Source organism: Cyprinus carpio, chromosome A13 (genome assembly GCF_018340385.1).
Source record: "Cyprinus carpio isolate SPL01 chromosome A13, ASM1834038v1, whole genome shotgun sequence".
NCBI lineage: Eukaryota > Metazoa > Chordata > Actinopteri > Cypriniformes > Cyprinidae > Cyprinus > Cyprinus carpio.
In genome coordinates this window covers 139,829-154,111 of record NC_056584.1, presented here as the reverse complement: position 1 = coordinate 154,111, position 14,283 = coordinate 139,829, and the positions used below count along the sequence as shown (strand labels likewise).

Here is a 14,283-nt window from a genome sequence, read left to right as displayed (position 1 = left end):
AGGTCTAATTATTTACACAAGTAGATTCAAATGTGGTAACATTTGTTCATCCTGACATCCTAAGGTTTGAGGCATGGATTTCATGACACATTTCTATACTTTGACCACAAAAATGAATGAATTAATTTATTTATTAATGATATGAAAAGCAAGTCCAAAGTACCCTGTGTAAATATGTAATTTGGCATGAAACCATCAATGTGAGGTTTCATTCAGTTTGTCGTGTTGCTCTATGAATAGGAAGATTTATTTAAATCAGATGGGACTCACATTAAACGTTTTTCCTGGCGTAAGTGGAGCAGCAGCACGAATAGAGAAAAAATACAAACCTATACACATCACACACCATTTAAAAAAAAAGGAAGTGGTTTAATCTTCAAAGCAGAATTTCAAAAATGGCATAATTATAGTGAATTTTGTTAACCATAGGTTTTGTAAAACATCTAGACGGGCTTTTATTTTGAAATTCTGCGGCTCCTAGCGGAAGTAACCTGCGTTTTTATTGTGCTTACTTTCTTCATTGCCCCGTGGCGATCTGCTCCTACGTTTATTATGCTCGGTATTCTGTTGAACAGTTGCATGAAGAAGCGGGAACAGAAAGCCTCATACAGTTACAACTACACCGAGGTAAGTGTCGCACATTTCCGTGTTTATTTTTTAAAACAAATTCAACCTCGAAACGTTTTCTTCCACAAGTTATATTGGTAACGTTAGATTTTTCTTGTGGGGTGCAACAACATTTTGCCACAGATCAGTCAGCCAGAGTTTCCCGTGCGCGTAAAGGTGTATTTTTTTGCCGATTTAGAAACAAACTTAATTAGTTTTATTCAGAGTCTTAGGTGCTAGTTTATAATGAGGCGCAAGCACGGAACGTTATATAGCTAGAGGAAGAATTGCGTTTTACATATTTGTACATGTGCATAAAATTCATACAGTGAATGGGATAATGTGTACAGGCTGTCGGCAAAATAAACAGCGTGATCTGATCAGGAGTCCGACCCCCCGCTAAAAACACAGCTACTTGCCAAATTAATAAATACTTGTATATGAAATATTGATCTTTAACTTTTGTTAAAACTTTTAAGTTATCATTAACGTCTTAACACGATAACACGTAATAGATTTAATACATTATTAGTATGGATATATCACAATTTGTTGTATTAACTGTTCTGAAGTTAAACAGCAAGGCACTACTGGGCGTTAAATTATTTTATATATTTTTATCATCTTGTCTGGTCCACATTTTTTTTTTCTGTGTTTAGTCTAAATATACTGATAAGGAAAATATATTATTAATTATTGTAATCTCTTTTTAGATTAATTATTTCTCGTAGGGGGGAATAGTGAGGAAGCAGGATGACAGGTTGTCGACGGTATGTTCACACATCTCTGAGGAATCTGAGCATGTTCAGTGTGCTGTAGTGTGAGAGGAGCATGATTACAAGAGAAATGAGACTCTACCGCGCTCCCGCCGCTTCACTTGGGAATGGATTAATGTGAAAGACTTCATCCTCCCTAAAGCTTACATCTTGTCAGGGTGGGAATGCAAAACGGTGGCTGGTGAAGAGCACCCTGCCTCTCAGATATGCCCAGGCGGGGGCTTCCGCTGCAGGGCGGGGCGCGCTGGCTTCTCCTGGGGATATTTTTGGTCTTTGTACTCCTGCTGTTTGCTTACCTGCTGGAGTGCACGCCGCCTGCGGATGTGAGCCAGGTGCTGCCCGGCCTGGGAGGAGATCCGTATGGAAAGGAGTATTACCAGGCCCTCCTGCAGGAGAAGGAAGAGCGGCATCTCAGCCGAGCGCCCAGAAAAGCCTCAAGAGACAGATCGCGCAGCTCAAACAAGAACTCCAAGAGATGAGCGAGAAACTCAGGGTGCTTCAAGAAAAAAAGGAGGGGCCCGGACCACAGAGCCTGATTGATGGCAGAGATCAAGAGCCTGGTGACCTCTTGGAGTACTTGCACTCACAAATCGACAAGGCGGAGGTAAACACGGGAGCGAGGCTGCCGAGCGAGTATGCACTGGTGCCCTTCGAGAGCTTCACCACCACAAAAGTGTACCAGCTGGAAATGGCCTGACGCGCCATCCTGAGGAGAAGCCTGTGCGGAAGGACCGGAGGGATGAGCTGGTGGAGGTGATAGAACAGGTTTGGATATTATTAATAACCCAGAGGAAGAGATGACGGACAGGAGGACAACATCCCCATGCAGAGGCAGACGTTCACTGAAAGCCATTTTTTTGAAGGTAAAAGCTGTTCAGAAGAAGTATGCACTACTTTATGTGCTTAACGCACATGTGGTTAGGGATTTGCGTGTACTTAACAGCGCTTGTTGAATTTGAGAAAAATAAAGGTGGTGTGAACTTTGCACTGCACAAAATATTCAGTAACTCAAGCTGCTCTTGTGTATTTGCTATGCTTGGCAGGACTCTACAGAACCGAGAGGGACAAAGGCACTATGTATGAGCTCTACTTCGCTAAAGAAAATTCCCATGAGTACCGTCACGTCACGCTCTTTCGTCCGTTCGGGCCCCTCATGAAAGTGAGGAGCACGTCTGTAGACACCGCCAGCACAGTCATTAACATCATAGTGCCACTGTCAGGCCGCACTGAAGGCTTTGTTCAGTTCTTGCACAACTTCAGGTGAAGAGGTCACTGTAGAATTTGTGGACATTTTTTGTATTTATAAAAAAAAATTGTAAGCCAAACTGGAGGTTAGCATCATCAACAAAAAAAAAAAAAGTTTTTCCATTAGCTTTTGCGTTGAAAACAAGCAGTATGAGGTTTATGAGTCTTACACACTTTTTTCCATTATAGTAGTCTTCACAAATGAACACCAAATAACAAATACATTCACCCAGAGTAGGAAGCTAAACGTAGGCTATAAACAAACTACACCACATTGGCATGACTTCCCTCTCGGGCATTAAGATGCTGACAACTCTTTCAGTCTTTTTTTTTTTCCCCTGAAAGTTTGAGTTAGAATAGTTTGCAAGAATGTGATAATGTGGCTGTAAAAGCAACTAGTGAGTAGACGAGTTTTACCAGTTCATTCAAGCCCCAACAACCTCTGAAGGTCACATTTAGCCACTTGTAGCATTTTTCAGACAATTAAAAACTTTAAAAATCGCGAAGGAAGGATTCTAATTGATGTACTTTATGCCATATAATAAAATGTGAAGGTATATTGAGCTTGTGTTAACCACAGAAATATTTGAGGCATTTAACCAAAAAACCATTTCAGAAAAACCCAGTGACTTCAGAAAACTGGAACTGGAGGTTCTGAACTCGTTTCAAGGTTTTGATCGAAAAAAATACATAATCTCTGCAGCACAAATTTGGATAAAATTTCACAGCAAAAAGATCAATTGTCAAAAGTTTAGTGAAGCACAGATTACACACAACTTGCTTTCAAACCAAGTAGTGGCAAATTGCAACTTGAACCCGAGGCAAAATCTATGTGGGGACTTTTTTTCGTTTTTTAACACATACATAACTCCCAGTTGTGCAGATTCCTATTGACATTTCAAACAAAAAAATGGGACGGAGCATGTAAAAAGAGATTCTGGGAATGTGTGTCAGTGTTTGTTTTGTGTGTTGCAGATAATATGGTTGAACTTCTAAAGTTGTGTGGGGTAGCGGCAACACAGCCAGATGTTACACATTTTTACAAGGGAATGTTTCCAGTGCGGTTTTCCCTTTGGAAGTTTTGGAAATGTCGTGATCAGAGAATGTTTTCTGTGGGAGGGAGGTTTGTATACAGCAGGACAAGCGGGTGCATCTCACATTGGTGTATTTTGGGCAGACGGGCTTGCAGGAGGTGAAGGCGTCTCTGAGGATAATGTCCAGGTTTGAGCTTTGCAAATATTAATATTTTATGTGTATGTAGTGGACTGAAACATTCAGTGTTTGCCAACATCCTGAATGGAGAGACAAACTAGACTTAGTAAAACATAATCTATTCATGATCTCCAGTGAGGAAAACTCAGTAACACTACACTCTGATCCCTGTGGATGAGGAGTTTTCGCGTGGCCGCCGCGGTCTGGACATTGGAGCTCACGCTGTGGGAGAACAAGGGGAGGATGTGTTGATGTTCTTCTGTGATGTTGACATCTACTTCACACTGGAATTTCTTAGCACCTGTCTTCTCATACAGCTTCAGGTCTGTCATCTCAACAAGCATTTATATCTGAAAATTCATGGACCCATTACTAGATAAAACATCTGTATTTCTTTCATTTTGCACTGTTGTTTTAATTGCACTATAGGATTAAGTTTGAATGTTTGTTTGTGTGCACTCTTTCATTTTTGGGTTTCCAACTAAGCAGTAATAATAGAGATTTGTTGTCATGCCTCAATTTTTTTTATACACTAAAAGGTTTATAATAAAAATACAAATTTCCATGTAATTTCATAATAAAAGTGATTTTTTTTTTCTCTCTGGAAGGAAAACGAGTTTTCTACCCGGTGGTTTTTCAGTTTGTACAATCCAGCTATAGTTTATGGAAAATCTTGAGTTTCCCCCCCCCCGCCCCCCATTGAAAGTCTGCTGGTATGTACATCAAGATTTTTCTATGAACCTACATCTTTGTAGAATGTATGGCTTTCTACTGATACAAAGGTGAATAATGCAGTTGTGTGCTGTTTACAGATGTCATAAAAAAGAATGCCGGATTCTGGAGGGATTTTGGATTTGGCATGACTTGTCAGTATCGCTCTGACTCCTCAGCATTGGTAAGTCAGTGAGTATTTATTGTGGAAAAAGTTTTAGATTTATAACAAAATAAATTTTTAAGAATTTCAAATATGTCCGTAATTTTAATTTGTAACTCTTCTTGTTGTAAAGTAAAATGAAATAATGAATCAATCCATACATTTATTCCGGCGTAATTTAAAATATAATGTTTCTATGTTTCATATAAATATAAAAGATCTTTTGCTTGCTGTTTCATATAAATAAACTCACAGTTTCTCTTTTCTAGGAGGATTTGATCTGGAAGTGAAAGGCTGGGGCGTGTAGAAGATGTGCACTTGTACAGGAAGTATCTACGGAGTGATCAGATTGTGATCCGCATGCCATGCCTGTCAGGCCTCTTCCACCTGTGGCATGAGAAGCAGTGTGCAGGTGAACTGACCCCAGAACAGTACCGCATGTGCATCCAGTCCAAGGCCATGAATGAGGCGTCACACTCTCACCTGGGCATGCTGGTGTTCAGGGAGGAGATCGAGACTCACCTTCGAAAGCAGGCCTACAAAACCCAGAGCAGACCAGCAGAATGAATTGACTACAGAATCAACAATACGGAGCACAACTTTGTTGACATAGCAATGAAGAAATAGGTCAAACGGACATTTTTGGTATTATTTGAACATCAAGTCAACTCTAAATAATAATCAATGGATTACTGAAGACCTTATGACAGCAAAAAAAAGACTTAAGTGTGGTGGAAGGATGGTACTGATAGTACTACGTAAACTGTTTACATATCATTGAGAATTTAATTTACATTCTGGAATAATTTGCTTTAATGCCAATTTAAATTTGAGGTGTTCTGCACTAGAAAGACTTTTTAACTACGTGTGAATGATGACTAGAAAAAATGAGTTACTGAAGATGACCTGAAATGCAGAGAAATTGTTTGGACCTCATTCATGAAAAACAGTTAGTGCAAGCTGTCTTAATGAATTGAATGCAACAGATGCAGCATGTCTTTGTTTTTTTGATTTTGGCAAATAATTGACAAAGCCATACGTTACATTTTTATATTATTTCTATTGAAAATGTATGCACTGTGACAAAAAGGGAGATCCGTTGCTCATCTACAGATGGATGTGGTTAAACTTGCTGTGCTGGAATTATACTGTTGGCAGTGTCTGTGTTGGAACAGTATTCAGACTTTGAGAAAAGTCTTCCATGTGTTTGAGATGGCATGGACCCGATATGCATTTTTATGCATCAAATCAAACTTTTACATTGCATCATGTGTGAGAACACTGGTCAGTGCCATAGCACTAACAGTCAGGGGCTTATGATACACTGTCATAAAAGTTTTGGAAGCAAATTCTATGTGCCAATAAATATACATTTTTTAAATATATCCTGAAGATAACTGTGATGATCTACAAAAGCCAGAGCAACACAATAGCTACTAACAGTTCAGTTTATTATGACTTGTTGGTTGTAGTTTTTACACAGCATAGTGATTTCTTCACTCTAACTCTAGATAATAAAGGTTTTGTTAATACCATTTGCAATTGCACTCAAACATTCCCAGCTCTATAAGCTACGAAAATGCCATTTTAAACCATTGTGGTGTTATTGGAATCCACTATTTATATTCTTAATTTAAGACACATGGAATAATACAAGTGTATTCATCTTAATATAGACTACTAGAAAAGACAGTCTGAGTTGAAAACTGTTTAAAATATTATTTTATCTTCAAAGTAGTGTGATTTCTGATGAAGAGTTTTAATGAGCATTACATCAATGCACTGGCTGATCTGGGTGTATGTTCATGGTCTTGTAAATTTCCTTGAGGAGAAGCAGAGCTGTATCTTCAGATTCCCTGAGAAGAGAGACAAAAGATTCTGTTTCTAAACACAACATGACAATGCAAGTACATAATGATATTGTTAAGGAACATCACATACCAGTAACACAGATGACTTTGGAGTGCAAACAGGTATTCATTGAAGCTCTCGATGGGTTTCTCTTGCAGGACGTAGTCGACGCGATTCCCTCCGTTCAGCATGCCCATTTTTACTTGTGTCTCCTCTTCCTTCTGAGGTTCAGGACTCTCGACCATCTTATTCCTCCTCTGCAAACAAACAGTGAGATTCAGATTTTGAGCTTGAGATGAAGTGTGCACACTGAAATGATGAAACGGAGAAGGGTAAGAGGATATTCACTGTGGTTAACTTACCTTCCCCTCGCTGCTTTTCCTCTTCTGCTTTGATTTGACTGGCGACCATGGCGAGCTGTTCATGCAGTTGAGCAGACGAGGTGTGAGCGCGGGCAAACTCATTCAGAGTCTGCCAAGCACTCTTCAGAGAGCTGATGAAGCCTTGCTTTAGGTCAGAGCCCATCCTGGATAAACTCTCTTTTAATTCTGGACACAAGACACACACAAAATAAATCAAATAAATATCACTCACGACCTAAAATACTTAAATATACATGAAATGCACAGAAATGGTCTAATACATACCGAGATGAAGCCTCTTTCTCCCTTTATGATGAGGGATCAAAACCGGCTCCAGCTCAATGTCAGGTAATATCATGGGTTCAATTCTGTATGCAACTGGATCCAGCTGAGTGCACAATAACATTAATGCATTAGCAACATAGCTAACAGTGAGAACGTTAAAAGCTAAACATTTTGGTGTGCATTTTTCTTCATTTACACTGACACTTTAGTCCTAAACAATTTTGGTTTTCAAAAGATCAGATGCTGTTGTAGAGAAACATTAGACAAGCTAAGACACCACTTACTGGATGGTAGATATTGAAGAACCCTTTGCAGGTGGGAAGCTGGTAAGACTCTTCGATTTTCTCCACTCCACGCACTGTCAGAAACATTCCGATCGGAGAACCGAGAGCAAAGAAATTCACCGGTTCAAAGTCCAGAGCATGATATACCACCGGACACCTGGAGAAGAACATCCAAGATTGCAGAGCATGTTCGCACATCAGACCCACAATCAGGTTCTGACAAGATACCTTCATTCAAGCATCTTGATCCATAGAGCAATTTGGGCATGGTCTATGTTCGAGCTTTACCCTGCCCTGTGCCTATTTCAAAATAGTTTGTAATCCACATGGATTGAGGACATGGTCCTTCCTGCTGGCAGTCAGTTTTGCTGACGGCAAAATCCGGTGTGGGGCTCAGTCTGAACAGGAGGATGGGTCTTTTTTGGTTCCTCTTTTTCTACAGTCTTCTCTTTCACAGCCTTTCGGGCCATCTGCCAAGAAACAAATGTGTTTCAAAGTGTCACATGAAATTGGACAAATAAAAAGTGCAAACACTACCAGATGCAATTTAAAGACTATTGAAAATATGCCTGTTTTGCAGACTTCTCTTTGACAAAATTGGCAAGTTTTACTACGTGGCCCTAGAGGAATACCCATTTCCTTCAGATCATCTATTGTGCACAACAGCTGCAACAGAGATGGAGAAATAGCCGTGATGAGTTGCATATTCTGTTTTAAAAAAATTACAATGTAAAAAAATAAAATTTTAAATGCTCTCACCAGAGACTCAACATCAATCTTCTCAGTTTCAAATGTGCTCAGATAATCAGACAACCCCAACATCTCCAGAACTGATGACAGGTTGCCAATCTCCTCTTCTTCCTCTTTAGGCTCTTCCTCAGCAGCCGCTACAGTAGGCACTTCATTGGCCTGGACGACAGGACTTAACTACAGCAATTAAACAATATTCAAATAAAGTTTATAAGTCATCTGTGTGGTTCCTGGGATTCCATAAAACAGAACATGTCATATGTTGAGCATTTTATGGTCATCTTCAATCAAAATGTACTGATACCTGTTTCACATTAGGCAGAGTATTTCCAATGGTCCCTGGACCTGCTAAAGGTGAGCCGGTCTTCTGATTGGACAGCAGATCAAAAAGTATCAAAGAGCCTACAGATTAGGGGAAAATATGAATTTGAAAGAAAATTGTAATAAAACAATATCAGTTCTAGTTCAGTTCAGTACATGGTGTTTTTTTTTTTTTACTCACTAGAGTTAAAGCATGTAAAAGCAAAGGATTCTCACCCAAGCTGTGTCCAGCCACGGACACTCTGCCTTTGAAGTCTGGGTTTCTTTGCATGAAGAGTGCATGTAAGCGGTTGATCTCAAAAGCCACGGTGTCCATAATGGTCTGGCAGTAGGTTGGACTGTTGTAGAAGAGAACATCTAAGAGGGTTTCATTAGTGAAGTGACGCAAACGACCTGTGCTGGGCAGAGTAATCTTCTTTATCCTCCTAGATGATTAAAAACATAAAAGACAAAAATATTTTTTGTAAAAAAAAAATACAAAACAAGATGATGTGATAATACAGAACAGTATGGAGATTTCAAGAGCATTTCAAAGCAGCACCAAGTGGAAAGAAAAAACATCCTGACAACATTTTTTTTTTTCAGTAACCTCAACAAAACATGTTTCTTAAGAAAAAGTTTCTAATTTTCGGACCAACAAATTATCATTTTGTTTTTTTCACAGAGGGATAAGCAAATTTAATACAAGATAGTGTGCTTTAAAATTATACTTCAATTCAAAATTTTGAGGTGGGTGTGATTTTTTCATGTTTTTGAAAGAAGTCTCTTAAGCCCACCAAGACATTTATTTGATCAAAAATCCAGTAAAAAAATTAAAACATTATTACTATTTTTAATTGACTTTTTTTGATTATTTAATAAATTATCATTATGGCAAAAGTGAATTTTCATTTTAATCCAGTCTATATTTCCTCCATTTATTCCAGTCGGTATCACATCATTCTTCAAAACTCATTCTAATATGCCGGTTTGCTGCTCAAGAAACATCTTATTTCTTTCAATGTTGAAAATGGTTGTGGTGCTTAATATTTTGGGGGAAATTGTGCCCCAAAGCACAATTCCGGAGCACGAATTCCTAGTATGGGTCACCATACTTGGCTGTATGTCACGTCACTTTCACTTTTGATCAGTTTATCTTCTTTACTGAATATAACTTTTAATTTCTTAAATCACAACCCTTTGAACGGTAATGTATTCTTTTAATATAACTAAACATATATTACATTTCAATTACATATTGGTAGCTGAAGGGTCACGGCAAAAGCAAAAATGTAAACACTAGTTTTAGGCCTGATATACAGCATTCAAGTAAAAGTTCTCTTGAATGTGGCTGAATGTTGTGTCTCTACCTGTCAACCCCCGTAGCATCACCGTGCAGAGCCGTGTGCCACTGCACAGGCAAAAACTCCACACGACTAATCAGATGATCTTCACGGGCCTTCTTGAAATGACTCTGCAACAACTTCAAGGACACACTGCGGAAGTCATCCACTGTGAACACAAACACAGTTTGACTGAAAAAAGGCACAATATATATTGTCTAAGGATTCACAAGAGAAACAGCGAGATTTGTTTCTACTAAAACAACTGGCCTAAATCGTGACTTTATAACTGACTTTGAACTGAAAAGACAAATTTGTATTCATCTGGAGTCTAAACTGGTGTAACATACCACACTCCACCATGCTCCTAAACCTCAGGTCACAGACTGGGCCTATGCCATGCACCATAAACACCAGATGATCCAGCCTGAGGCATCTCACCTAGACAGGAAAACACAACATTCTTCAATGATTCTGGTATGTTATGCTCTTTCCTTTAAATAATACCTAATACCTAATAATACCTTTAAATAATCATTTTGAGGTGGAGGACTGTTTGACAGTTTGTGTTTTGAAACATTTAAGTCAGAACTTTAAAGTGAGAAACAGCAGAAGCAATCACCCAGTTTGGCTGGATAAAGTCAGAAAACAAGAACTCTGAGGTCAAAAAGACGCATTTACCATCAGGAACGTCATCATGATCATCGTCCACACCTCTCTTGACAACCCGAGGTCGGGTCTGACCATCCTGTGTCGTGCCCCACTCATCAGGCATGGCAGACGGCTGAAACTGCACAATCACCTGAGGAGGAACCAATCAGATTTATGCTACAGAAACATCGTTTAATATGTAGAGTCTTTTCTTGCTAAAAGCATTGAATCATTTTACCTTTGGATTGTGCATTACGATGGTCTCGCCAGAAGGGAATTCCAGTCGGCGGTGCCACTGATTAGTGGTAACAGCCTTCTTATATTCTGCCTGTTTAACATACATAACATTGAGCAGTTAAAATGGCATCCTGATAATCGGCATTGTGAATACTGATGAGAAAAATGTATAGAGGAGCACAAACCTCCAGCTTCTCACTGAATTCTTCTGAATAGGGGATGAAGCGACTGTCTGTGTCTCCTTTGTAGAACCATGTACAGCGGCGGACCTCAGTGGGCTCTTCCTCCCAATACACGGAGGTCCGTGTGCGGTCATACAGCTGCACATCATAGCGCCCTCCGTCCGTACACACAATCACATTTTCTGGATCTGGCTGAACTGAAGCAACAGATTTCAGTTGTGAAAAAGATTAAGCGTGGCCACATGCTTGGCATACATGGAAAAATACAATCCAGTTAATCTCAAACAAATTAAATTACAGTGACAGATGCAGTTCCATTTAGCCTAACATTACTCAACTTAAGATATCGTAAAAGTAAAAAGCAGGCTTCATACATCAAAAGCCAGAAAGAGCTAATACCAAAATATTGCCAGAGCCTTGTACAATTATTCCTGCCAGTGTAAGAGGGTTTGATGAAAACCCTTCCTGTCTTACCAGAGTTGAAAGTTTCTTCCAAGCAAATGGAATCCAGAATACTAAAGGGAAGCCAAACATCTTTGACTCCACTTGTTTGCAGAAGAACCAGTGAGGTTGAACAGGTTCATAAACATTGTAAGCATATGGCACCATTGAGTTGGCAGGGACTAATGGTCCAGTCATGTTGGCCGTTGTAGGGGGTGGTGGAATCTGTGTTGGGGGAGGCTGAAAAATACCAAATCACTATATGGACAAAGTACAAATCCTTTTTAAAACTGTTACAAAGCATGCCAGTTTTCCTATGCATGCTTTTAAAGACTCTAAAAAGACTTTGCTAAAACTGGCATTTTTATTTTTATATATATATATATATATATATATATATATATATACAGGGTATATTATATATAACAATTCTAATATATATATATATAAATCTAATCCGATTATTATGCCGATTATTACAGCTGACAACCAACAAATAGCTGATATTAAAAATGGTCTAAAAAAATAAAATATTCCAAACTAAAATAAATAAATAAATAAAAACTAACTAATAACTAATTTTAAATGTTTAATAAATAAATTTAGTTATCACAACATTATATTTATCACTATTGTTAACCAAAAGTATTAAAAAATATTTTCAGTAATTGAAATAGAGCTAAAAATAATAATAATAATAATAATAAAATCAGCTGAAAACTTACTTAAAAAACAAACAAAAATGTTTAAGTGAAATAAGTTGAAGTACTAAAATTACTAAATTAGACAGCAAAGGTAACCTATAAAGGAGGAAATGAGTAGGAACAATTAAAAATCCAGTAATGGCCAATATAAATAAAGTATAAAGTGACATAAAAAAAAAAAAAGGAATAATTTTAATATACATACAGTATAACTGATATGTTAGAATATATAATGCATCCTCAAGATTGTATCTGAAGTCAGTCTCTGTAGACTGTGGCAGCAGACCATATTTCAAATATGACAGGGCCAGTAAAATCCCTCTTATTTGCAACTATAAATTTAAGAGCTATTGATTAAAAGACAAATATAACATTACATGACCAACCTTGGTGAACGCTGTGTGTGGAGTCTGGAATGAGGGAGCTGGTGTGGCCTGAGAATAAGGGTTTAGATGCTGGGGTGTTTGGCTGGGGGGCTGCTGCTGTAATTCAGGAGCCATGAGGTACGGACTAGCTTTGCTACTGGCAGCTGTGTGACGGTATGGATTATAGGACTGCTGGGAGCTCTGGGGAGGAGGAGGAGGAGGAGTGGGTGCATTAGGTGGATGAGTGTATGTACCCACAGGGATTTGATTAGTAACACTGCCATACTGCTGAACGGGGTTCATGTGAGTTACTGGTGGGTTTAGAGGCAGGCTAGCTGCAATGGATGCAGGCAATGGGCTTGTTGTTGATGGAATGACGGTGGCGGCTGGAGGCGGGCATGGCTGCTGCTGCCCTATAGACGCAAACGGGTCGCTGCTGTTAGTGGTGTTGGCAAAATAATTGAACGTGGAGGCTTGAGGAGCTGCTGAAGATGTCTGGCCAAGAAAACTGTCTTCTTCTCCAACTTCACTGACATCATCTTCACATTAGGACGACAAAGAAAATTTGTTTTAAATATAATCGGTTAGTCAGCTGTTTGTGATGTTTTTAAAGTCATCACAGGTGAAATATGAAAAGCTTCAAGGAGCTTCGAGATAAGACTGACTTTGATATTTCTTGATTGTATAAATGTTTTCATAAATATCTTACAGTTTTTATAAAGAGGAAGCTTTTTTATTTGCATATGGCATTTTTAAAATGAACCTCATCCTTTTGTAATAAAATAGCAATAATGGTTCTTTAAAACAAACATGTGATATTTCTGTGTTTTTTTAATTAAGTGTTAATTTAAATTAAGTTACGGTTTGATGACAGGTGGTTTCGGGGATAGTGAGTGATAAATGTAATATCATAATTTTGATAATGTAATCTCATAATTTTGATAATTTCACACTGCTATCTTTTAGGACATACTTTGCCACGTATATAAATGTATATGTAACGTCAACTGTTCTTCTACTTTACTGATCAAGCAAATAAAATCAATACAAAATTCTTAAAATATTTGACCAAAATGCGGGTTTATGTTTACTGGATATCAGAGTTAAATAATCTTACAGAAAGCATGAGCTAATTATCATAAAGACAGCAAAGCCCTCTGAGCTGAAAACAGAGTAATTTGTCGCTGCTGCCATGATGTTAAAATGATTGCACACTGAAAATAAAGTTTGAAAGGTTGACTAAAAGCAAACTTCTTACTCATTTTTGAAGACTTTATAGGCTCACCTCCGGATAAGACCGCGGGGTTTTTACGCGGTGGCCTGGCTGACGGGTATGAAGGGCAGGCTGAAGTTGAACTCCGGTAACTGGTGATCTGCTCTTGGAGCCCCTGAAAAAAGTTTTGGAGCAGATTTTGCGCTGCTGCTGGGGATGTTTATTGGCTTTCCTATCAGCATTTTTACAGTCAAATACACCACTATTACACGGCAATTAGTTCTTGTATAGTTTTTTTGTTCCAGATTTGAAGCTTGTAAATAGTTGTTCTAGAACAAATAGTGCTCCAGTCAAAGTTACAAACTAACAACTTGCCAACAAACTTATTACATTTTTACCTGGCAGACAATCGGCACGGTAGTTGATAATTTTGGGGAGCTCTGGATTTTTACACTGATTGGTTCGCAGCCACTTCATTTTGGAGGGAGGGAGTTCTGCTCTTGGCCAGCTTTGGTGTCTGCTGACGTACAGTCCAATCTGCCAACAGAAACAGAGAAGTTCATCACGTATCTGGCCGGTGTCAAAATGCTCCGTGACATCTT

General features: G+C 38.6%; 2 pseudogenes; one reads left to right on the top strand and one right to left on the bottom strand.

Annotated features, from left to right (window-relative positions):
- Positions 1 to 1,170: 1,170 nt before the first annotated feature.
- On the top strand, positions 1,171 to 5,459 carry LOC122147163 (annotated as a pseudogene).
- A 798-nt stretch (positions 5,460 to 6,257) lies between these two features.
- On the bottom strand, positions 6,258 to 14,158 carry LOC122147137 (annotated as a pseudogene).
- Between the last annotated feature and the right edge of the window lie 125 nt (positions 14,159 to 14,283).